General features: G+C 38.8%; 1 non-coding gene across 1 annotated transcript; it reads right to left on the bottom strand.

The window, feature by feature from the left end:
• Positions 1–1,164: 1,164 nt before the first annotated feature.
• Positions 1,165–1,236, bottom strand: TRNAC-GCA. The gene has a single exon. It is a non-coding gene; the product is annotated as a tRNA-Cys (tRNA).
• Between the last annotated feature and the right edge of the window lie 17,579 nt (positions 1,237–18,815).

Genomic DNA, 18,815 nt, shown 5'->3' with positions numbered 1-18,815 from the left:
TGATATTTCTCCCGGCAATCTTGATTCCAGCTTATGTTTCATCCAGCCCAGCATTTCTCATGATGTACTCTTCATATAAGTTAAATAAGCAGGGTGACAATATATAGCCTTGAGGTACTCCTTTTCCTATCTGGAACCAGTTTGTTGTTCCAGGTCTAACTGTTGCTTCCTGACCTGCATATAGATTTCTCAAGAGGCAAGTCAGTGATCTGGTATCCCCATCTCTTTCAGAATTTTCCACAGTTTAATGTGATCCACAGATTATCAAGTGCTAGTAAAACATGAAAATAGGAAATAAGTATATCTGGAATGTAACTAGCAACCAAGTTTCACTGAAGAGTATGGCAATGGTCACTAGTGATAGGAAGGTACTGGATATAAAAAGCTTAGTTTCAGAAGGGAAACTGATATGGAATTTATTCACTGTAATTGTAAGCCAGATTTGTTGTCCAGTAGCTAAGTCATGTCCTACTCTGTGACCCCCATGGCCTGCAGCATGCCAGGCTTCCCTGTCCTTCACTACCTCCCAGAGTTTGTTCAAAGTCATGTCCATTGAGTTAATGATGCCATCCAACCATCTCATCCTCTGCCACCCCATTCTCCTCTTGCCCTCAATCTTTCCCAGCATCAGGGTCTTTTCTAATGAGTCAGCTCTTTGCATCAAGTGAACAATATTGGAGCATCAGCTTCAGCATCAGTCCTTCCAGCGAATATGGGCTACATGATTTTTAGGGCTCAGTGCAAAATAAAAATTCATAGCCCTTAGTTAAAATAGTATTAATAATATTAAGACAGCTATAGCAGATCATAAAACCAAGTGTGTGGCCTTCTAAGCATGGGACCCTATGAGACTATACAGGTCACATAACCATGAACTTGTCCTGTTGGTTAGTCACTGGTCCTGTTGGTGAGTTGTGGAGTAAATGAGAGAACATTTTGCTAGGGAAAATATATCTAGATGGAGTATCAAGATAAACAGGAGGGTAAGAAAATAGGAAAAGGAAAACAATCAAAAGACAGTGGAATTGTAAAGTGAAATGAAGTCACTCAGTCGTGTCCGACTCTTTGTGACCCCATGGACTATAGCCTACCATGCTCCTCCGTCTGTGGGATTCTCCAGGCAAGAATACTGGAGTGGGTTGCCATTTCCTTCTCCAGGAGATCTTCCCAACCCAGGGATCGAACCTGGGACTCCCGCATTGCAGGCAAATGCTTTACCAACTGAGCCACTAGGGAAGTTCAAAAAGCTTAAAGAAGCCTAATTATTGGGAATAAAATTTTATGGTATGTAAAACAAAGTGGAAAAAAAAATCATCCATAATACTTAACAGATAATAGCTAGCTAAAAAGATAATAACAGAATTAAACCAAAGATGAGTCTACATTTTCATCTTGGATGACTAGAAGAGAAAGCAAATACCAACAACAACAACAAAAATCAGAAAGAGGAGCTGATTTTAAGGGGACACTGGAATGATGCTGATCTTAATTGAGGGATGCCCAAGTACAACAGGATAGAAAAATATATGAAGTATCCAGGGAAATGCAATCAGATACTAGAAGGGGGAAAAAAAACTTATTAAGAAAAAGAATAAATATTTTAAATTTATATGGCTTAAGCAGATAATGATTGTCCTCTTTTAGGTTAAATTGTTCAAACAATTAATTCTTACAATCAATGGAGTAAATTATTCTCAGATGCTATACTGATTTTCACATCCTAGACTCGCATACATTGTCATCTATTTGAAAGTCAGAATTAAAGGTGAAGGTGAATGAGATAATTGATGAAAAGATATTTGAGTAAGAAAATAGTTTAGCTTGTAACCTTGAAGATATCAACATCTAAGACTAGAGGAGAGAAAGGGGATCTAATGAAGAATATTTTAAAAGGTCAATCAGAACAGTAAAGACTCACTGATGTTATAGGTGGGAAGACTTTGAAAATGCAGATATATGGAGACAAAGCATGTATAATGTTGTAGAGAAGTCAGGAGAGATAGTTTCATTGGAAGCTCACGAATTGGGTGAGTAGGTTTCTGGTGCTGTGTGTGAACCAGCAGCTCCAGGGACAGTGTGCAAACTCCAAACAGATTGAGAAAGATATCAGAGGAATATGTAACATGTCAGGAAATTCAACCTATGTCGTACAGTGTGGAGGTGACCCCTACAGTTGGACTGGGCAAGATGGGTGACAGAGGAATAATAGGAAAGTGAGAGATTCTATGAACAATATTACAAATGCAGTCCAATTCTAAAGGTGGGGAAGGGTACAGAAAGGTAGATTGGAGTAAACTGGAAGAAAAAGGATGAGTTGAAGAATAGAAGGTTTAAAGGTACCAATGATACCAAGGACCAGCTGTTGTAAGAGAAAGAGAAAAAAGGTAGCGAGAGTGAGAGGGGAGAGAGAATAGAAGATATTCTGCTAAATTTCAGATTTTATTACCATAGTGATGAGTTAGAGTTAAACAGATTTGCAAGTTTAAAAGTAGCCCCAAATATCCTTTTATAATATGCTTCGTTTCTTCTTATTCTTTGATAATGCTCATTGGGGTTACATTATTGGCATATTTTAATTTTCTTTTTTTATATAATTTATTTTTTAGTTCAGCTTCTGACACTTCAGCTTTCTGGTTCCTTATTTGAAGATCTATACCTAAGAGTTGTGCTCTGACTTTTTTGTTCTGAATCTATTTAAATGAATTATATTTAGCAAGTATTTTCTGCAATCTGAGAGCTAATGATGCAGGCCTTCACTTCCACTGTCTCATTTAAATTTTACTCCCATAAAGAACAAGAAGCCTTGGGTAACTGGGAAGGTGGAAGAACTAAAACAAATCTTCTATCTTTTGACCATTATACTTGCATTATAATAAATTGGAGTGAAGAATTTACTGTGTATCCAGACTAGGACAGACAGGGAGCCAGAATTATCTTGGCCATTTCTCTGAGCTTATAAAATATATACACACCCTTAATGCTAGCTGGAACAAATAGATATCTTGTATTCTTCCACCTGCAGTATTGGGGAAATTTATTCTTTTGATAACTGTACTCCAGTGTGACCAAGGTCACCTAAGCCTGCTACAAATGCAAAGTGTACTTGCTGATACTCTGAAGTCACTTAAGAAAAATCTATTTTTCCTGTTGGAAATGTCAGGGATGGCATATGTGAATATTGTGAAAAATACAGAGACAAAGTTTTCCCTTGACTTGTCTATAATCTTGTCTTCCTTCCCCTGGTTTGCTCATTACTCCTACAGTTCTCCCACTGAATGTGATAATACTCATTAAAGAGTACAATAAGTAATTATTTACTTCTCTGAGTCTGCCTTTAGGCATTGAACACTCTGATAGGAAGGCCTCTGCCCAAATGATGTTGGTATAAGTAATTCATAATACAGTGCCTGAAATGCAATAGACCTTCAACATTTGTTAAGCTAATGGTAGATATGTACACATAATCTGAATCATGTGCCATAATGAGATACACTTTCCAATTTCTCACAGATCTAGGACAAGATTCCCCATCATGGGGACCCAAATAACAGTCTGTAAATGGTTCCTGTCATAGACGGTGACTCTCAGTGTTTCACAGATATGAGAAACCATAGGTAAAATTATGGAACATTCTGAAGTGCTAAGAAATCGGACAAAATAGGATAATGAGAATTAATGATGAAGTGGAGTTAGGGGTCTCTTCTCCATCCAGGGTTCATCTCAGTAATATTTTTTTCCCTGTGAGAACATTTTAGAAGTTGAATCATACAGTATGTAACTTTTTGAGAATTTTTTTCTTTTTTTCACTAAGCCTAATACCATTGAGATCTGTCCAGGTCTTTGCATGCATCAATACTTTTTATTTATTCAGTACTTTTATTGCTGAGTAGTTTCCATTGCATAATATTCTATTGTTACAGAATTGGTTTAACAATTCAGCTATTCAAGGACATTTGAGTTGCTTCTAGTTTTAGGTTACTGTGAGTAAAGTCACTATGAACAATTGTGTATAGGTTATTGCGTGAACATAAGTTTTTATTGCTCTGGGATAAATGTCATAGGGTATGATTGCTGACTTATTTTGAACATGTATATTTAGTTTTAAAAGAAACTACTGAACTATTTTCCAGAGTGCCTGTACCATTCTTCATTCCTACGAGCAATGGGTGAAAATCATTTCTCCCCAGCCTCAACAGTGTTAATATTATCACTGTTGGTTTTGTTTTCATTTTTGCCATTCTAAGAGATATTTAGTGATATATCATTGTGGCTGTAGTTTGCGTTTCCTATATAGCTAATGATGTTGACCATCCCTTTATGCATTTGCCCTCCATATCCATTTTACAGTGAAATATCCGTTGATGTCTTTTGCCCATTTTATAATTAGATTTATTTTTTTACTATTGAGATTTGAGAGTTCTTTTTAAAGTCTACATATGAGACCTTTGTTGAATGTGACTTGCAAATATTTTATCTTAGTATATACTGTGTCTTTTCATCCTCATGATAGGGTCTTTTAAAGCATAATCTTTTAAATTTTTGATGAAGCTCAATTTATCATTTTTAAAACAAATCACAATTTTAATGTGATTTCTCAGAACTCTACACCTAGCCCCCAAAATATTTTTCTTATGCTTTCTGCTGATCCCTAATACTTTAAATAATTACCTACCCCAACAAATGTTTTCCTGAAAAGCTGCAGTATTACAGCAGCAAATACATGGTATATTGAGATTTAGATATAAATTGAAATGTAAAAAAAAAAATTGTTGAAAAATTATGTCACTTAATATGAAAATAACATCTCATTGTTATTCTGTTTCAAAATTAAGTTGCTGAGAGAAAACTGTCAAAAACATATGTTCATGGAAAGGACATCACTAAGTGGATTATAACCAAAAATTTGTATAAAATTTTCTGTATCTTCTTTTATATAATAGTTTAATTAACTAATTAGTTAATTGTACCCACCCATTTGCAAGACACATATATACACTGATAATCCCATAACCCATTAATTAAATTATCCCATTAAAAGGGTCACATTTTTTAAAGTGAGGGTAGAGAATAGTATTGTAAAAAAAAGTAGGTTAGGCATAATTGCTTCTATTAAGCATAAAAGTTAATTCTGTATTTCCTGGAGTGGCAAGCATAAATGAAAATATAATTAGTTAGAAAATTCTCATTATTTATTAGTAAGAAATAATACTAGCTGGTTAGGAGAAATTGTTCATTTTCTGTAAAAAATCTCAAAAGGACTAATTACATAGATTTTTCTATCACTGTCATCAAGTGAAAAAGGAATACTGTTTTCAAATATAGTTTTACCAAGAAGCGAAAGAGATATTCATATAGACATATTGACCTTTCATAAAATTAGTTCTCAAAAGAGCTGAGGAATATTTTTTAATTACAGAAATTTCTGAGGTTGCAATTTCATATACCAAAAGAAACAGGGTCCAAAGAATGAATCTTCCTTTGTTAACTTCTCTCTAATATTCCAACTACCTCAATTTAAGCTAAGAAAATTTTTAGAAAAACTGGAGATCAGATTATTAAAGATCAAGGTCACAAAAAAGGAGTAGAAGTATCTGATATCCACAGAGTACCAACTGCCTGATATATGATTTATGTTCACAAGAAAATGTTGGCAAGAAAGAAACACACACACACACACAAAAAGTGTTCTAGTTAATTAGCTAGATAAATGAATAATTGTTCAAGAGATTCAAGGAAGTTTGGAATTTCTGTTAATATACTATCTGTTGTGTGAGTGTGTTTCTTTGACTGTTACATGTTTTTATTCTGATTATATTTTAGAACCATGTTACCACATGTTGAACAACAGAGCAGTTGGACATGCTATTAAAGTTACTACCATAAACCAGAATTTTGTTTTTATTAAACTATTCAGACTTTATGTATAATATATAATATGGTTATGATTTTAGACAAACATGAAAGAGTCCAGCAATAGCAAGGGGATATCACTGTGATAATAATTTTGGAACAGAATCCTTTAAGACTTGACTCAGATACTAGACTGACACATACTGTGAGTTTATTAAACTGGAGAAATTTAAATATCTTCTGAAGCTATGAGTTGGAGATTAGATTTTATACCAGTTTCTGAGGGCAATGACTTTGCATACACTATGATGCCCTTTTGTTACTCTTTTAATAGGTAGGTAAAGGTAATGTTATGCCTGCCTAGGTAACCTCTAAATTCTACCTGGCTACATGAAAAGATGGGCACAGTAAAGGAAAGAAATATACATGGCCATCACCAGATGGTCAACACCGAAATCAGATTGATTATATTCTTTGCAGCCAAAGATGGAGAAGCTCTATACAGTCAGCAAAAACAAGACCAGGAGCTGACTGTGGCTCAGACCATGAACTCCTTATTGCCAAATTCAGACTTAAATTGAAGAAAGTAGGGAAAACCACTAGACCATTCAGGTATGACCTAAATCAAATCCCTTATGATTATACAGGAGAAGTGAGAAATAGATTTAAGGGACTATATCTGATAGAGAGAGTTCCTGATGAACTATGGAATGAGGTTCGTGACATTGTACAGGAGACAGGGATCAAGACCATTTCCATGGAAAAGAAATGCAAAAAAGCAAAATGGCTGTCTGGAGAGGCCTTAAAAATAGCTGTCAAAAGAAGAGAAGCAAAAAGCAAAGGAGAAAAAGAAAGATATAAGCATCTGAATGCAGAGTTCCAAAGAATAGCAAGGAGAGATAAGAAAGCCTTCTTCAGCGATTAATGCAAAGAAATAGAGAAAAACAACAGAATGGGAAAGACTAGGGATCTCTTCAAGAAAATCAGAGATACCAAAGAAATATTTCATGCAAAGATGAGCTCGATAAAGAACAGAAATTGTATGGACCTAACAGAAGCAGAAGATATTAAGAAGAGATGGCAAGAATACACAGAAGAACTGTACAAAAAAGATCTTCACGACCCAGATAATCATGATGGTGTGATCACTGACCAAGAGCCAGACATCCTGGAATGTGAAGTCCAGTGGGCCTTAGAAAGCATCACTACGAACAAAGCTAGTGGAGGTGATGGAATTCCAGTTGAGCTATTCCAAATCCTGAAAGATGATGCTGTGAAATTGCTGCACTCAATATGCCAGCAAATTTGGAAAACTCAGCAGTGGCCATGGGACTGGAAAAGGTCAGTTTTCATTCCAATCCCAAAGAAAGGCAATGCCAAAGAATGCTCAAACTACCACACAATTGCACTCATCTCACATGCTAGTAAAGTAATGCTCAAAATTCTCCAAGCCAGGCTTCAGCAATATGTGAACCGTGAACTTCCTGATGTTCAAGCTGGGTTTAGAAAAGGTAGAGGAACCAGAGATCCAATTGCCAACATCCGCTGGATCAAGGAAAAAGCAAGAGAGTTCCAGAAAAACATCTATTTTGCTTTATTGACTATGCCAAAGCCTTTGACTGTGTGGATCACAATAAAGTGTGGAAAATTTTGAAAGAGATGGGAATACCAGACCACCTGATCTGCCTCTTGAGAAATTTGTATGCAGGTCAGGAAGCAACAAGTTAGAACTGGACATGGAACAACAGACTAGTTCCAAATAGGAAAAGGAGTTCGTCAAGGCTGTATACTGTCACCCTGCTTATTTAACTTATATGCAGAGTACATCATGAGAAACGCAGGACTGGAAGAAACACAAGCTGGAATCAAGATTGCCGGGAGAAATATCAATAACCTCTGATATGCAGATGACACCACCCTTATGGCAGAAAGTGAAAAGGAACTCAAAGCCTCTTGATGAAAATGAAAGTGGAGAGTGAAAAAGTTGGCTTAAAGCTCAACATTCAGAAAATGAAGATCATGGCATCCGGTCCCATCACTTTATGGGAAATAGATGGGGAAACAGTGGAAACAGTGTCAGACTTTATTTTCTGGGCTCCAAAATCACTACAGATGGTGACTGCAGCCATGAAATTAAAAGACGCTTACTCCTTGGAAGAAAAGTTATGACCAACCTAGATAGCATGTTCAAAAGCATAGACATAACTTTGCCAACAAAGGTTCATCTAGTCAAGGCTATGGTTTTTCCTGTGGTCATGTATGGATATAAGAGTTGGACTGTGAAGAAGGCTGAGCCCCGAGGAGTTGATGCTTTTGAACTGTGGTGTTGGAGAAGACTCTTGAGAGTCCCTTGGACTGCAAGGAGATCCAACCAGTCCATTCTGAAGGAGATCAGCCCTGGGATTTCTTTGGAAGGAATGATGCTAGAGCTGAAACTCCAGTACTTTGGCCACCTCATGGGAAGAGTTGACTCACTGGAAAAGACTCTGATGCTGGGAGGGATTGGGGGCAGGAGGAGAAGGGGACGACAGAGGCTGAGATGGCTGGATGGCATCACTGACTCGATGGACGTGAGTCTCAGTGAACTCCGGGAGTTGGTGATGGACAGGGAGGCTGGGCGTGCTGCGATTCATGGGGTCACAAAGAGTTGGACATGACAGATCTGATCTGATCTGATCTGAACAGAAGCAAAGGATGTTAAGAAGAGGTAGCAAGAATACACAGAAAAACTATACAAAAAAAGATCATCAGGACCCAGATGATCACAATGGTGTGATCACTCACCTAAGCCAGACATCCTGGAATGGGAAGTCAAGTGGTCCTTAGGAAGCATCACTATAAACAAAGCTAGTGGAGGTGGTAGAATTCCAGTTGAGCTATTTCGAATCCTGAAAGATGATGCTGTGAAAGTGCTGCACTCAGTATGCCAGCAAGTTTGGAAAACTGTGCGACCCCATAGACGGCAGCCCTCCAGGCTCCCCCGTCCCTGGGATTCTCCAGGGAAGAACACTGGAGTGGGTTGCCATTTCCTTCTCCAATGCATGAAAGTGAAGTCACTCAGCTGTGTCCGACTCTTAGAGACAAATAACACTGGCGTGTGCTCGCAATATCTCAGCCACACTGGGCCTGCCCCGACTCATGGCATGTGTGCCCTCCCTGCCCACACTGCTCAGGCTCTAGGTTGCTCTTCCAGGAACCATCTGAGGCTGGCCCTGGGCTGCATGCACCTCCCAGGTCTAAGCCACTCAGGTTCAGGCACTCAGGTAGTCCTCAGAGTTACAGACTTGGTTGAGCCTGCATTTTGTGCCCTTCCCAGGTCCGAGCAGCTCAGGTGATGAGGTGTTTGGCGAGCGCAGTCACTGTGACTTATCACCTCTCCTGTCCCTGCCGCTCAGTTTTCTGTGTGTACAACCAGCGCCCCTTCTCAGGTGGATGTTGACTGTCCAGAACCCCAAGAAGTCTTAGTTAGAAAAGAAGCCTGCTTGCAGTTTGGTAGATAATGCCTCTCTGGGGCTGCGATTGCCCCCTTCCGGCTCTGGCTGCCTGTCACCAGAGGGGGATGGTCTGCAGCCTACTATCTCTGTTCAGTCCTTTGTTCTGTGAGCGGGGCTGATGGTGTCTTAGGTTAGGGCTTTTCACATAGCTCTAATCAGTCCTTTGTTCTGTAAGTGGGCCTGGTGGTGTCTTCAGTTCAGTTCAGTTCAGTTGCTCAGTCATGTCCGACTCTTTAGGTTAGGGATTGTCACGTGGTAGCTATCCCACAGTCTGGTTTGCTAGCCCAAGTTAGTTCCCTCAGATGCCCTCCGGGCATTCAGGCCTGGTCCTTACTGTAAGCAATGCAGCCTGCGCCTCCCTGCCCAGGCCCCACTTGTTAGTGGCCGGTGCAGGTGTTGCCGCTGCTTCTCCACTGGGGGAGTTACTGTTGGGCACATAATCTGTGGGTTTTAATTATTTATTTTTCCTCCCAGTTATGTTGCCCTCTGTGGTTCCAAGGCTCGCCACAGACTCCGCAGTGAGAGTGTTTCCTGGTGTTTGGAAACCTCTCTTTTTAAGACTCCCTTCCCAGGATGGAGCTCCATCCCTACCTCTTTTGTCTCTCTTTTTGTCTATTATATTTTTTCCTACCTCCTTTTGAAGACAATGGGCTGCTTTTCTGGGTGCCTGATGTCCTCTGCTGGCATTCAGAAGTTGTTTTGTGGAATTTACTCAGTGTTTAAATGTTCTTTTGATGAATTTGTTGCGGAGAAAGTGGTCTCCCGGTCCTATTCCTCTGCCATCTTAGGACCGCCTCTTCATAAGTATGCTTTGAGACTGCCTAGAATTTTTGGAAATAGAGATAATCGTGTTTTTTATTTTTAAATTATAGTTTTAGTTAACATAATGAAAAATAATGAGAATAAATATATATTAAACTAATGTCAGCAAGTATTGATGGTTTTTTTTTTTAATTTTGCTTTTTAAAATTTTTGGCTGTACTGGGTCTTCATTGCTGCATGTGCTCTTTCTCTAGTTGTGGTGAGCATGGGCTGAATATTTGGTTGTATGTATCTTTTCAAACTAGAATTTTGGTTTTGGTTTTCCAGTTATGTACTGAGCTGTGTAATCGCTGGATCATATGGTAGTTTTATTTTTAGTTTTGTGAGAAACCTCCATACTTTTCCCATAATGGCTACATTAATTTAAATTACTAACAGTGTAAGAGGGTTTCCTCTGATCCACATCCTTACCAGAATTTATTATTTGTGATCTTTTTACTGCTAGCCATTTTGACAGGTGTGAGATCACTGAGGTTTTAACTCTCATTTCCCTTATTATTAGAGATGCTGAGCATCTTTCATGTGCCTCTTGGCTATCTGCATTTCCTCTTTGGTAAAATGTCTATTCAGTTCTTCTCTCCATTTCTTCATTGGACTGTTTTGTGATATATGACCTGTTTATATATGTTGGATAACAATCCCTTATCAGTCAAATCATTTGAAAATATTTTCTCCCATTCAATGGGTTGTCTTTTTGTTTTGTCGATGGCTTCCTTTGCTGTGCAAAAGCTATTGTTTAATTAGATAACGTTTATTATTTTTGCTTTTATTTCCTTTACTTTAGGAGCAGATCTAAAAAACATTACTGTGATTTATAGCCAAATGTGTTCTACCTAAGCTTTCCATTAAGGGATTTTATACTATCTAGTCTTATAAGCCATTTTGAGTTTATTTTTGTATATAGTGTTCAGTTCAACTCAATTCAATCACTCAGTCACGTTAGAGTCTTTGCAACCCCCTGAACTGCAGCACACCAGGCCTCCCTGTCCATCACCAACTCCAGGAGTTCACTCAAACTCATGTCCATCGAGTCGGTGATGCCATTCAGCCATCTCATCCTTTGTCATCCCCTTCTCCTCCTGCCCCCAATCCCTCCCAGCATCAGAGTCTTTTCCAATGAGTCCACTCTTTGCATGAGGTAGCCAAAGTATTGGAGTTTCAGCTTTAGGATCAGTCCTTCCAATGAACACCCAGGACTGATTTCCTTTAGAATGGACTGGTCGGATCTCCTTGCACTCAAAGTGACTCTCAAGAGTCTTCTCCAACAACACAGTTCAAAAACATCAATTCTTCGGCACTCAGCTTTCTTCACAGTCCAACTCTCACATCCATACATGACCACTGGAAAAACCATAGCCTTGACTATATGGACCTTTGTTGGCAAAATAATGTCTCTTCTTTTTAATATGCTATCTAGGTTGGTCATAACTTTTCTTGCAAGGAGTAAGCATCTTTAAATTTCATGGTTGCAATCACCATTGCCAGTGATTTTGGAGATCAAAATAATAAAGTCTGACACTGTTTCCACTGTTCCCCCATCTATTTGCCATGAAGTGATGGGATCAGTTGCCATGATCTTAGTTTGTTGAATGTTGTGCTTTAAGCCAGCTTTTTGACTCTCCTCTTTCATTTTCATCAAGAGGCTCTTTAGTTCCTCTTCACTTTCTGCCATAAGGGTGGTGTCATCTGCATATCTGAGGTTATTGTTATTTCTCCTGGCAATCTTGAATCCAGATTGTACTTCTTCCAGTCCAGTGTTTCTCATGATGTACTCTGCATAGAAGTTAAATAAGCAGGGTGACAATAAACAGCCTTGACATACTCCTTTTCCTATTTGGAACAAGTCTGTTGTTCCATGTCCAGTTCTAACTGTTGCTTCCTGACCTGCATATAGGTTGCTCAAGAGGAAGGTCAGGTGGTGTGGTATTCCCATCTCTTTCAGAATTTTCCACAGTTTATTGTGATCCACACAGTCAAAGGCTTTGGCATAGTCAACAAAGCAGAAATACATGTTTTTCTGGATCTCTCCTGCTTTTTTCATGATCCAGAGGATGTTGGCAGTTTGATCTCTGGTTGCTCTGCTTTTTCTAAAACCAGCTTGAACATCTGTAAGTTCACGGTTCACATATTGCTGAAGCCTGGCTTGGGGAATTTTGAGCATTACTTTACTAGCATGTGAGATGAGTGTAATTGTGCGGTAGTTTGAGCATTCTTTGGCATTGCCTTTCTTTGGGATTGGAATGAAAACTGACCTTTTCCAGTCCCGTGGCCACTGCTGAGTTTTCCAAATTTGCTGGCATATTGAGTGCAGCACTTTCACAGCATCATCTTTCAGGATTTGAAATAGCTCAACTGGAATTCCATCACCTCCACTAGATTTGTTCATAGTGATGCTTTCTAAGGCCCACTTGACTTCACATTCCAGGATGTCTGGCTCTAGGTCAGTGATCACACCATGATGATTATCTGGGTTGTGAAGATCTTTTTCGTACAGGTCTTCTGTGTAGTTTTGCCACCTCTACTTAATATATCTGTTTCTGTTAAGTCCATACCATTTCTGTCCTTTATCGAGCCCATCTTTGCATGAAATATTCCCTTGGTATCTCTAATTTTCTTGAAGAGATCTCTAGTCTTTCCCATTCTGTTGTTTTCCTCGATTTCTTTGCATTGATCACTGAGGAAGGCTTTTTTTATCTCTCCTGGCTATTCTTTGGAACTCTGCATTCAGATGCTTATATTTTGCCTTTTCTCCTTGCTTTTCACTTCTCTTTTTCACAGCTATTTGTAAGGCCTCCCCTGACAGCCATTTTGCTTTTTTGCATTTCTTTTCCATAGGGTTGGTCTTGATCCCTGTCTCCTGTACAATGTCATGAACCTCCGTCCATAGTCCATCAGGCACTTATTCTATCAAATCTAGCCCCTTAAATCTATTTCTCACTTCCACTGTATAATCATAAGGGATATGATTTAGGTCATAGCTGAATGGTCTAGTGGTTTTCCCTACTTTCTTCAATTTAAGTCTGAATTTGGCAGTAAGGAGTTCATGATCTGAGCCACAGTCAGCTCTCAGTTTGTTTTTGTTGACTGTATAGTGTTTCTCCATCTTTGGCTACAAAGAATATAATCAATCTGATTTCAGTGTTGACCATCTGGTGATGTCCATGTGTAGAGTCTTCTCTTGTGTTGTTGGAAGAGGGTGTTTGCTATGACCAGTGCATTCTCTTGGCAAAACACTATTAGCCTTTGCCCTGCCTCATTCCGTATTCCAAGGCCAAATCTGCCTGTTACCCCAGGTGTTTCTTGACTTCCTACTTTTGCATTGCAGTCTCCTGTAATGAAAAGGACATCTTTTTTGGGTGTTAGTTCTAAAAGGTCTTGTAGGTCTTCATAGAACCATTCAATTCAGCTTCTTCAGCATTACTGGTTGGGACATAGGCTTGGATTACTGTGATATTGAATGGTTTGCCTTGGACACGAAAAGAGATCATTCTGTCGTTTTTGAGACTGCATCCATGTACTGCATTTCGGACTCTTTTGTTGACCATGATGGCTACTCCATTTCTTCTAAGGCATTCCTGCCCACAGTAGTAGACATAATGGTCATCTGAGTTAAATTCACCCATTCCAGTCCATTTTAGTTCCCTGATTCCTAGAATGTCGACATTCACTCTTGCCATCTCCTGTTTGACCACTTCCAATTTGCCTTGATTCACGGACCTAACATTCCAGGTTCCTATGCAATATTGCTCTTTACAGCATTGGACCTTGCTTCTATTGCCAGTCACATCCACAATTGGGTATTGTTTTTGCTTTGGCTCCATCCCTTCATTCTTTCTGGAGTTATTTCTCCACTGATCTCCAGTAGTATATTCGGCACCTACCAACCTGGGGAGTTCCTCTTTCAGTATCCTATCATTTTGCCTTTTCATACTGTTCATGGGGTTCTCAAGGCAAGAATACCGAAGTGGTTTGCCATTCCCTTCTCCAGCGGACCACATTCTGTCAGACAGCTCAACCATGACCTGCCCATCTTGGGCAGCCCCACATGGCATGGCTTAGTTTCATTGAGTTAGAGAAGGCTGTGGTCCATGTGATCAGATTGACTAGTTTTCTGTGATTTTGTTTCTGTGTGTCTGCCCTCTGATGCCCATTCGCAACACCTACTCTCTTACTGGGGTTTCTCTTACCTTGAACATGGGGTATCTCTTCATGGCTGCTCCAGCAAAGTGCAATTCCTGCTCCTTACCTTGGACAAGGGGTATCTCCTCACAGCAGTCCCTCCTGACCTTGAATGTGACCTGGAACGTATATAGTGTTATAGAACATTTTAATTTCATTGTTTAACACATAACATACATGAAATTGTATGACATAAAAAATGGTATGAAATATCTATTTCCTAATTAATTACAATTTAACATAAGTATAAATTAATATAAATAATAAATAAATTATATAAATAATATTAAAATAACAAGACCAGGAGCTGACTGTGGCTCAGATCATGAACTCCTTATTGCCAAATTCAGATTGAAATGGAAGAAAAGTAGGGAAAACCACTAGACCATTCAGGTATGATCTAAATCAAATCCCTTATGATTGTACAGTGGAAGTGAGAAATAGATTTAAGGGACTATATCTGATAGAGAGAGTTCCTGATGAACTATGGATGGAGGTTTGTGACATTGTATAGGACACAGGGATCAAGACCAACCCCATGGAAAATAAATGCAAAAAAGCAAAATGGCTGTCAGGGGAGGCCTTACAAATAGCTGTCAAAAGAAGAGAAGGGAAAAGCAAAGGAGAAAAGCAAAGATATAAGCATCTGAATGCAGAGTTCCAAAGAATGGCAAGGAGAGATAAGAAAGCCTTCCTCAGTGATCAATGCAAAGAAATCGAGGAAAACAACAGAATGGGAAAGACTAGAGATCTCTTCAAGAAAATTAGAGGTATCAAGGGAACATTTCATGTACAGATGGGCTCGATAAGGACAGAAATGATATGGACCTAACAGAAATAGAAGATATTATGTAGAGGTGGCAAGACTACACAGAAGACCTGTACAAAAAAGATCTTCATGACCAAGATAATCATGATGGTGTGATCACTCACCTAGAGCCAGACATCCTGGAATGTGAAGTCAAGTGGGCCTTAGAAAGCATCACTATGAACAAATCTAGTGGAGGTGATGGAATTCCAGTTGAGCTATTTCAAATCCTGAAAGATGATGCTGTGAAAGTGCTGCATTCAATATGCAGCAATTTGGAAAACTGAGCAGTGGCCACAGGACTGGAAAAGGTCAATTTTCATTCCACTCCCAAAGAAAGGCAATGCTAAAGAATTCTCAAACTACCACACAATTGCACTCATCTCACATGCTAGTAAAGTAATGCTCAAAATTTTCCAAGCCAAGCTTCAGCAATATGTGAGCCGTGAACTTCAGATGTTCAAGCTGGTTTTAGAGAAGGCAGAGGAGGCAGAGATCAAATTGCCAACATCCACTGGATCATGGGAAAAGCGATAGAGTTCCAGAAAAACATCTATTTCTCCTTTATTGACTATGCCAAAGCTTTGACTGTGTGGATCACAATAAACTGTGGAAAATTCTGAAAGAGATGGGAATAACAGACCACCTGACCTGCCTCTTGGGAAACCTATATGCAGGTCAGAAAGCAAGTTAGAATTGGACATGGAACAACAGACTGGTTCCAAAGAGGAAAAGGAGTTCGTATAGGCTGTTTATTGTCACCCTGCTTATTTAACTTCTATGCAGAGTACATCATGAGAAACGCTGGGCTGGAAGAAGCACAAGCTGGAATCAAGATTTCCAGGAGAAATATCAATAATCTCTGATATGCAGATGACACCACCCTTATGGCAGAAAGTGAAGAGGAACTAAAAACCCTTTTGATGGAAGTGAAAGAGGAGAGTGAAGAAGTTGGCTTAAAACTCAACATTCAGAAGACAAAGATCATGGCAACTGATCCCATCACTTCATGGCAAATAGATGGGGAAACAGTGGAAACAGTGTCAGACTTTATTTTTTGGGCTCCAAAATCACTGGAGATGGTGATTGCAACCATGAAATTAAAAGACACTTACTCTTTGGAAGGAAAGTTATGACCAACCTAGATAACATTTCAAAAGCAGAGACATTACTTTGCCAACAAATGTCCATATAGTCAAGGCTATGGTTTTTCCAGTGGTCATGTATGGATATGAGAGTTGGACTGTGAAGAGAGCTGCATGCAGAAGAATTGATGCTTTTGAACTGTGGTGTTGGAGAAGACTCTTGTGAGTCCCTTGAACTGCAAGGAGATCCAACCAGTCCATCCTAAAGATCAGTCCTGTGTGTTCTTTGGAAGGAATGATGCTAAAGCTGCAACTCCAGGACTTGGCCACCTCATGGGAAGAGTTGACTCATTGGAAAAGGCTCTGATGTTGGGAGGGATTGGGGGAAGGAGAAGAGAGGGATGACAGAGGATGAGATGGCTGGATGGCATCACCGACTGGATGGAAGTGAGTTTGAGTGAACTCCATGAGTTGGTGATGGACAGGGAGGCCTGGCATGCTGCAATTCTGGGGTCGCAAATAGTCAGACACACATGAGCGACTAAACTGAACTGAACTGAATTAATTATACCAAAAAGCATGTACAGAGAGAAAAATAGAGATAGGTAGAGAAAAAGAAAGTAAATGAAATATATGTGATGATATGATTCACATTTATAAATGATTAATATCTTTGTTATAAATGATCTTTAAAAGAGAAAAAGTAAATGTAATAAAGAAAAACATTTTCTGTTGTTAAGAATATATTCAAATCTTTAAATAATATATGTGTCTTTATCTGTTTAGTAATATACAAATATTTTACCGTATATAGAATAGGTAAGAAATTCTAAAGTTGTACTGTACCCTTTTAGTATTTCCTCAGGAATTTATAGTTTCTTTATCTTGTCAGTTCTTTTAAAGTTCATAGGTTAATATCAGCCTAGTATCAACCTTGCTTTTAAGTTAACAAACTACTTTAATTGTAGTTATAACTTATCCTTGTAATTTAATATCTTTGTGGAGAACAGAAATTAAAAATGAGAACTACAAGAGGTCAATATCTGAAATTCTTACTTCACCAGTGGAATAAAAATTAGTATATTTCAAAGGTTGTAAAAAGATCTAAGGAAAGCTAATTTTGCATAGTTTCCAGAATTAAAAAGATATAATTGGTCCTACTCTGGGAATTGGACCATTTGTAATTATTTAATGTAATTTGTGGTAAATCTATATAAGAGAAGTAGATAGTTATCCTATCCATATGAACCTTTTAAATTGTAATTGTGTTATCTTGTGTCTAATGTCTGGTATATTAGAGGATTTTATTATGTAAGCCAGAAGTTTCAAAGAGCTCCTTCTTATAATGAATAATTTACTTAAGAGTCACTGTCTATTGTTTTTTTCCTCACTTTATTTTGGAATCCCCATTTATCCTCAGTCACAGGACTTTTCTCAGTCCAAAGGCCATCAACGTTATTGCAGCAATTAGAATTTTTCTTATGTGTCCTGCAATTAGTGGCTGTAGAATATAACATGCAGTTCAGAAATCATTCTTCCTGGAAAAGGAAAAATGCTGTTATCAGAAAATGAACTCAAGACAGAACTATCCTAATTTCTCTTTCATTTCAATTTACTTTATTAATGAGAAGCATATGCAAATACAAAAATAAAGTGTTTTAAAGGGGGGAGGGAGGAGGGAGGAGGGTTCAGGATGGGGAACACATGTATACTAATTAAATAATTTTCTATTAAAGAAAAAAAATAATAATAAAATAAAACTCTAAAAAAAAATAAATAAAGGGGGAATTTAAAAAGGGGTTTCTGTTTTAGAATAATATACTAGATTGGAGATCCCCTAATTCACTGCCTATATGCTATATAAGGGCTTCCCTGGTAGATCAGCTGGTAAAGAATCCGCCTGCAATGCAGGAGACCCCGGTTCAATTCCTGGGTCGGGAAGATCCCCTGGAGAAGGGATAGGCTACCCAGTCCAATATTCTTAGGTTTCCCTGGTGTCTGAGATGATGAAGAATCCTCCTGCACTGTGGGAGACCTGGGTTCGACCCCGGGTTGGGAAGATCCCCTAGAGGAGGGCATGGCAACCCATTCCAGTATTCTTGCCTGGAGAATCCCCATTGATAGAGGAGCCTGGAGGGATGCAGTCCACAAGGTCACAAAGTGTTGGACACAAGCAGCCAAACACGCACAAGATATACTAGTGGTGTTAGTGACAATGAATCCACCTACCAATGCAGGAGATACAGGAGACATGGGTTCAATCCTTTGTTGGGAAGATCCCCAGGAATAAGAAATGGCAATCTGCTCCAGTATTCTTGCCTGGAAAATTCCATGGACAGAGGAGCCCTATAGCCTACAGTCCATGGGGATGCAGAGACAGACACGACTGAGCACCAGCAGGAGCAAGATATTCAAAAGTTAAAAATATTATTTTTAAGTAATGAGAGAGACTACCAGAAAGTAGGAGAATCGTTTGAAGCTAATGATGAAGGAAGAACACCCATCAAGGAAAGTACAAAGTGGGAGAATTGTCAAAATATCCTGATAGCTTTAAGCTTTGGTGCTTATAGCTTCCAT

This window comes from Bos indicus x Bos taurus, chromosome 3 (genome assembly GCF_003369695.1).
Source record: "Bos indicus x Bos taurus breed Angus x Brahman F1 hybrid chromosome 3, Bos_hybrid_MaternalHap_v2.0, whole genome shotgun sequence".
Classification (NCBI taxonomy): Eukaryota; Metazoa; Chordata; class Mammalia; order Artiodactyla; family Bovidae; genus Bos; species Bos indicus x Bos taurus.
Note: the sequence above shows the minus strand (reverse complement) of the source record. Positions and strands in the feature narration are given on the sequence as shown.